Genomic DNA, 7,195 nt, shown 5'->3' with positions numbered 1-7,195 from the left:
AATTGCTCTTCTTAGGACTTCCAGTACTAGCACTATGTTGAATAAAAGAGGTGAAAGTAGACTTCTTTGTCTTATTCCAGATCTTAAAGAATGGCTTTCAATTTTTCCCCATTTACTATATAATGCTAGCTATGGGTTTATCATATGTGGCCTTTATGGTTTTGAAGTCTGTTTCTTTTATAACCACTTTGTTGAGGGTTTTTATCATAAAGGACTGTTAAATATTGTCAAACACTTTTCATCATCTAATGAAATGATCATATGGTTTTTGTTCTTATTTCTGATAATGTAATATATATTTTTATTGATTTGTGTATGCTGAACCATTCTTGTATTCCTGGGATTAATCCCACCTAATGATTATCAGTTTTCTTCTTAATGTGTTATTGTATTTGGTTGCCAGTATTTTGTCCATGATTTCTACATCTATGTCCATCAGGGACGCTTGCCTGCATTTTCTTTTTTCATTGTGTCCTTGTCTGATTTTAATATCAAGGTAATTCAAGCTTTGTAGAATTAATTTGTAAATATACCTTACTCTTCAATTTTTTGGAATGGTTTAAGTAAAATTGTATTAGTTCTTTGTTAAATGTTTGGTGAATTTAGAAAGGAAGTCGTCGTGTCCTGGGTTTCTGTTGTTGTTATTGTCATCATAGTTGTTGCTGGGAGACCTTTAAATTACTCCTTTGATTTCATTATTCATTACTGGTATGCTCTGGTTTTCTATTTCTTCATGGTTCAATGTTAGTAGGTTGCATATGTCCAGAAAATTTTCCATTCCTTCAGGTTTTCCAATCTGTTGGCATATTGGTGTTCATAATAGTTTTTAATGATCCTTTTTGTATTTCTGTGGCTATGCACTTATGTTTCCCTTTCCATTTCTGATTTTATTTGTTTGGGTCTTTTTTTTCTTAGTCTAGCTAAGATTATATCTATTTTGTTTATCTTTTTTAAAAAACTAATTTTTCATTGATCTTTTTCTTGGTCTCAATTGTATTTCTTCTCTGATCTTTGTTATTTCCTTCATTCTACTAATTTTTAGTTTGGTGTATTCTTGCTATTCTTGTGATCCTTGTGGTGCATCATTAGGTGGTTTATCTGAAATCTTTCTATGTTTTTGATGTAAGTATTTATTACTAGAAACTTCCAAACTTCCATCATAGTACTGTTTTTGCTATATCTCATAGAATTAGATATGTTGTGTTTTCATTTTCATTTGTTTCAAGAAATTCTTGAATTTTCTAATTTCTTCACTGACCCATTGATCATTCAGGAGGATGTTGTTTAATTTCCATGATTTTTATAGTTTTCAAAGTTCCTCATTATTAATTTCTAGTTTTTTTCATTGTGGACAGAAAAGATATTTGATATAATTAAACTTTTTTGAATTTGTTGAGACTTGTTTTGTGGCCTAACATATGGCCTATTCTAAAGAATGTTTTTGGGTTTTGTTTTCTGTTTTTGTTTTTGAGACAGGGTCTCACTCTGTAACCCAGGCTGGAGTGCAGTGACACAATTATGACTTACTGCAACTTCAACCTCTAGGGTTCACATGATCCTCTAGCTTCAGCCTCTCAACAACCAGAGGCCACAAGTGTGTACCACTATGTCTGGCTAATTTTTTATCTTTTAGAGTTGAGGTGTCACTATATTACACAGGCTGGTCTTGAATGCCTGGACTCATGTGATCCTCCTTCCTTGGCCTCCCAAAGCACTGGGCATGAGATACCACACCCAGCTAAGACTGGTTAATATGCTAATGAGAAAAATATGTATTCCCCAACAGTTGAACAAAATTATCTGTAAATGTCAGTTATGTCAATTTGATATAGAGTGTAGTTTAACTCTGATATTTTTTTATTGATTTTTAGTCTGGATAATCTACTACTAAAAATTGGGTGTTGGAGTCCCCTACTATTATTGTATTGCAGTCCATCCCTCCCTTTAGATCTATTAATGTTTGCTTTATATATTTGCTTTGTCTATTTATATGTTTGATTTACATATTCTATAATGTTTGCTTTATATTATTTGTGCCAATGTTGGTTATATATATAGTCACAATTATTATATACTCTCGACCTCTTTATCATTATATAATGACCTTGACTCCTTTTATAGTCTTTAACTTGAAGTCTATTTTATCTGATATAAATATGGCTACTTGGGCCCTTTTTGGTTTCCATCTGTATGAAATATCTTTTTCCATTTCTTCATTATCTATGTCTTTTTGGTAAAGTGAGTTTCATGTAGACAGCATATAGTTAAGTTTTGATTTCTATCCATTCAGCCACTGTCTTTTAATCAGAGAATTTAGTCTATTTATATTCAGTGTTATTATGATAGGTAAAGACTTACTACTGCCGTTTCGTTACATGTTTTCTGGGTTTTTATTATTATACTTTAAGTTCTGGGGTACATGTGCAGATCATGCAGGAGTGTTATATAGGTATACACATGCCATGGTGGTTTGCTGCATCCATCCCCACTTCACCTACATTAGGTATTTCTCCTAATGTTATCCCTCCCCAATTCCCCCATGCCCTGCTATCCCTCCCCGAGCTCTCCCACCCCCCAAAAGGCCCCACTGGGTGATGTTCCCCTTCCTGTGTCCATGTGTTCTCATTGTTCAACACCCACTTATGAGTGAGAACATGCAGTGTTTGGCTTTCCGTTCTTGTGTCAGTTTGCTGAGAATGATGGTTTCCAGCTTCATTCATGTCCCTGCAAAGGACATGAACTCATCTTTTTTTGGCTGCATAGTATTCCATGGTGTATATGTGCCACATTTTCTATATCTACTCTATTACTGATGGGCATTTGGGTTGGTTCCAAGCCTTTGCTATTGTAAACAGTGCCGCAATGAACATATGTGCATGTGTCTTCCTAATAGAATGATTTATAATCCTTGGGTACATACCCAGTAATGGGGTTGCTGGGTCAAATGGTATTTCTATTTCTAGACCCTTGAGGAATTGCCACACTGTCTTCCATAATAGTTAAACTAATTTACACTCCCACTGACAGTGTAAAAGTGTTTCTATTTCTCCGCATCCTCTCCAGCATCTGTTGTCTCCAGACTTTTTAATGATCACCATTCTAACTGGCGTGAGATGGTATCTCAGTGTTGTTTTGATTTGCATTTCTCTAATGACCAGTGATGATGAGCATTTTTTCATATGTTTGTTGGCTGCATAAATGTCTTCTTTTGAGAAGTGTCTGTTTATATTCTTCACTCACTTTTTGATAGGGTTGTTTGTTTTTCTTATAAATTTGTTTTACTTCTTTTTTTTCCCATTTATTTATTTTATTGCATTTTAGGTTTGGGTGTACATGTGAAGAACATGCAAAATTGTTGCATAGGTACACACGTGGCAGTGTGATTTGCTACCTTCCTCCCCATCACCTACATCTGGCATTTCTCCCTTTGCTACCGCTCCCCAGCTCCCCACCCCCCACCGTACCTCCCCTATTTCCCCCCACTGACCCCAGTGTGTAGTGCTCCCCTCCCTGTGTCCATGTGTTCTCATTGTTCAACACCCGCCTATGAGTGAGAACATGCGGTGTTTGATCTTCTGCTCTTCTGTCAGTTTGCTGAGAATGATGGTTTCCAGGTTCATCCATGTCCCTACAAAGGACCCAAACTCATCGTTTTTGATGGCTGCATAATATTCCATAGTGTATATGTGCCACATTTTCCCTATCCAGTGTTTTACTTCTTTGTAGCTTCTGGATATAAGCCCTTTGTCAGATGGGTAGATTGCAAAAAATTTTTCCAATTCTTTTGATTGCCAGTTCACTTTAATTATAGTTCATTTTGCCATGCAGAAAGTCTTTAGTTTAATTAGATCCCATTAGCTTTTGTTGTCATTGCTTTCGGTGTTTTGGTCATGAAGTCCTTGCCCATGCCTATGTCCTGAATGGTGTTGCCTAGGCTTTCTTCTAGGTTTTTTATGGTGTTAAGTCTTATGTTTAAATCTTTAATCTATCTGGAGTTAATTTTTGTATAAGGTGTAAGGAAGGGGTCCAGTTTCAGCTTTCTGCACATGGCTAGCCAGTTTTCCTAACGTGATTTATTAAGCAGGGAATCCTTTCCCCATTGCTTGTTTTTGCCCAGCGTGTCAAAGATCAAATGATTGTAGATGTGTGGCGTTGCTTCTGAGACCTCTGTTCTGTTCCATTGGTCTATATCTCTGTTTTGGTACCAGTACCATGCTGTTTTGATTACTGTAGCCTTGTAGTATAGTTTGAAGTCAGATAGCGTGATGCCTCTGGCTTTGTTCTTTTTGCTTTGGATTGTCTTGGCTATGTGGGCTCTCTTTTGGTTCCATATGAAGTTTAAGGTTGTTTTTTCCAGTTCTGTGAAGAAGGTCAATGGTAGCTTGATGGGGATAGCATTGAATCTATAAATTACTTTGGGCAGTATGGCCATTTTCACAATATTTATTCTTCTTAACCATGAGCATGGAATATTTCTCCATCTGTTTGTGTCCTCTCTTATTTCCTTGAGCAGTGGTTTATAGTTCTCCTTGGAGAGGTCCTTCACATTCCTTGTTAGTTGTATTCCTAGGTATTTTTTTCTCCTTGTAGCAATTGTGAATGCAAGTTCGCTCATGATTTGGCTCTCTGCTTGCCTGTTACTGGTGTAAAGGAATGCCTGTGAGTTTTGCACATTGATTTTGTATCCTGAGACTTTGCTGAAGTTGCTTATCATCTTAAGGAAGTTTTAAGCTGAGACAATAGGGTCTTCTAAATATATTCAGGAGACCCATCTCACATGCAAAGACACATACAGACTCAAAATAAAGGGATGGAGGACGATTTACCAAGCAAATGGAGAGCAAAAAAAAAGCAGAGGTTGCAATCCTAGTATCTGATAAAACAGACTTTAAATCAACAAAGATCAAAAGAGAAAAGGGCATTACATAATGGTAAAGGGATCAATGAAACAAGAAGAGCTAACTATCCTAAATAAATATGCACCCAATACAGGAAAACCCAGATACATATAGCAAGTTCTTAAGGATCTACAAAGAGACTTAGACTCGCATACAATAATAGTGGGAGACTTTAACACTCCACTGTCAATATCAGGCAGATCAATGAGACAGAAAATCAAGATGGATATCCAGGACTTGAACTCCCATCTGAATCAAGTGGATCTAATAGACATCTACAGAACTCTCCACCCCAAATCCACAGAATATACATTCTTCTCAGCACTGCATTGCACTTACTCTAAAATTGACCACATAATTGGAAGTAAATTACTCCTCGGCAAATGCAAAAGAATGGAAATCATAACAACCAGTCTCTCAGACAACAGTGCAATCAAATTAGAACTCAGGATTAAGAAACTCACTCAAAACCACAAAACTACATGGAAAGTGAGCAACCTGCTCCTGAATGGACAAACAATGAAATGAAGGCGGAAATAAAGATGTTCTTCAAAACCAATGAGAATGAAGACACAATGTACCAGAATCTCTGGGACACATTTAAAGCAGTGTCTAGAGGGGAATTTCTAGCACTCAATGCCCACATGAGAAGCAGAGAAAGATCTAAAATCGACACCCTGTCATCACAATTAAAAGAACTAGAGGAGCAAGATCAAACAAATTCAAAAGCTAGCAGAAGGCAAGAAATAACTAAGAGAACTGAAGAAGATAGAGACACAAAAAACCCTTCGAAAAAATCAATGAATCTAGGAGCCGGTTTTTCGAAAAGATCAACAAAATAGACCGCTTGCCAGACTAATAAAAAAGAAAAGAGAGAAGAATCGAATAGATGCAATAAAAAATGATAAAGGAGATATCACCACGGATTCCACAGAAATACAAACTACCATCAGAGATTACTACAAACAACTATATGCACATAAACCAGTAAATCTGGAAGAAATGGATAAATTCCTACGTACTTACACCCTCCCAAGACTAAGCCAAGAAGAAGTTGAATCCCTGAATAGACTAATAACAAGGTCTGAAGTTGAGGCAACAATTAATAGCCTACCAACCAAAAAAAGTCCAAGTCCAGACAGGTTCTACCACAGCCAAATTCTACCAGTCATACAAAGAGGAGCTGGTACCATTCCTTCTGGAACTATTCCAAACAACACAAAAAGAGGGAATATTCTCTAACTCATTTTATGAGACCAATATCATCCTGATTTGTTTTTTTAAACAAAATTTTTCCAAATTATATTGACTATAAACATTTAGATTGAAAAAGTTCGATGAATCTCAAATAGAATAAACGTTAAGTTCAAAACCAAAAAAAAAAAAATCACTATATTTAAGAGCAGATACATTATGTGGTAAAACAATAAATAGCTAAGGCAAGATTAATCAAAATTCAGTAAAGTAGTTACCTCTGCAGAGAAGGATGGGGAACTCAAAGCTTTAAATGTATTAGTAAAGTATTTTTCCTTCTTATTTTAATTTTTTTTTTTAAATAGAGACAAGGTCCTGCTGGTCTCAAACTCCTGGCTCCAAGTTATCCTTTGCCTTGGCATCCCAAAGTGCTGTGATTATAGGCCTTATCTTAGGGGTAAACAAATATTTTTATTATTTTTTTCTTTTCTTTTTTTTGACATTCCCAACATGAGTACATTTATTATTAAACTGGATATATACAAAATATTTTTTGCAGGTATGATAGATATCACAATAAATGGAAAATTAATGAAGCTCATTCATTTTTCTTCTGTGTTACTTATAATGCAAGCCAGAAACCTAGAAGTCACCCTTGACCTCTCCCTCACCTACCAAATCCAGTTAACTATCACTTTCCTGCTTTTCCCTACCTCCACTCTTACACCCTGGCCAAAGCCAGCTTGCCTCTCATCTGAAATACTGATATGTCCCTTCCTCTTCCTTATACCCTCACTCTAATCCAATCAACACATTGCAGCCAAAGAAAACACTTTCAATTGTATCTCTCCATCTTTCATCTACCTCACCATCCATCCCCTTTACTATCAAAAGCAAGAGGGACAAGTAAATTTCCCAAGACACCTCATAGCCAGGAAATGGTAGAGACAGGATTCAAAAGCTACTAGAGAGTCCACATGTCTTTGTTTTGAGATGGAATCTCACTCAGTAACCCAGCCTGGAGTTCAGTGGCATGATCTCAGCTCAATGCAACCTCTGCCTCCCAGGTTCAAGCAATTTTCCCATCTCAGCCTCCCAAATAG

This window comes from Sapajus apella, unplaced genomic scaffold (genome assembly GCF_009761245.1).
Source record: "Sapajus apella isolate SASKATOON/1434 unplaced genomic scaffold, GSC_monkey_1.0 scaffold2, whole genome shotgun sequence".
NCBI classification, from domain to species: Eukaryota; Metazoa; Chordata; class Mammalia; order Primates; family Cebidae; genus Sapajus; species Sapajus apella.
This window is presented reverse-complemented; position numbering follows the sequence as displayed.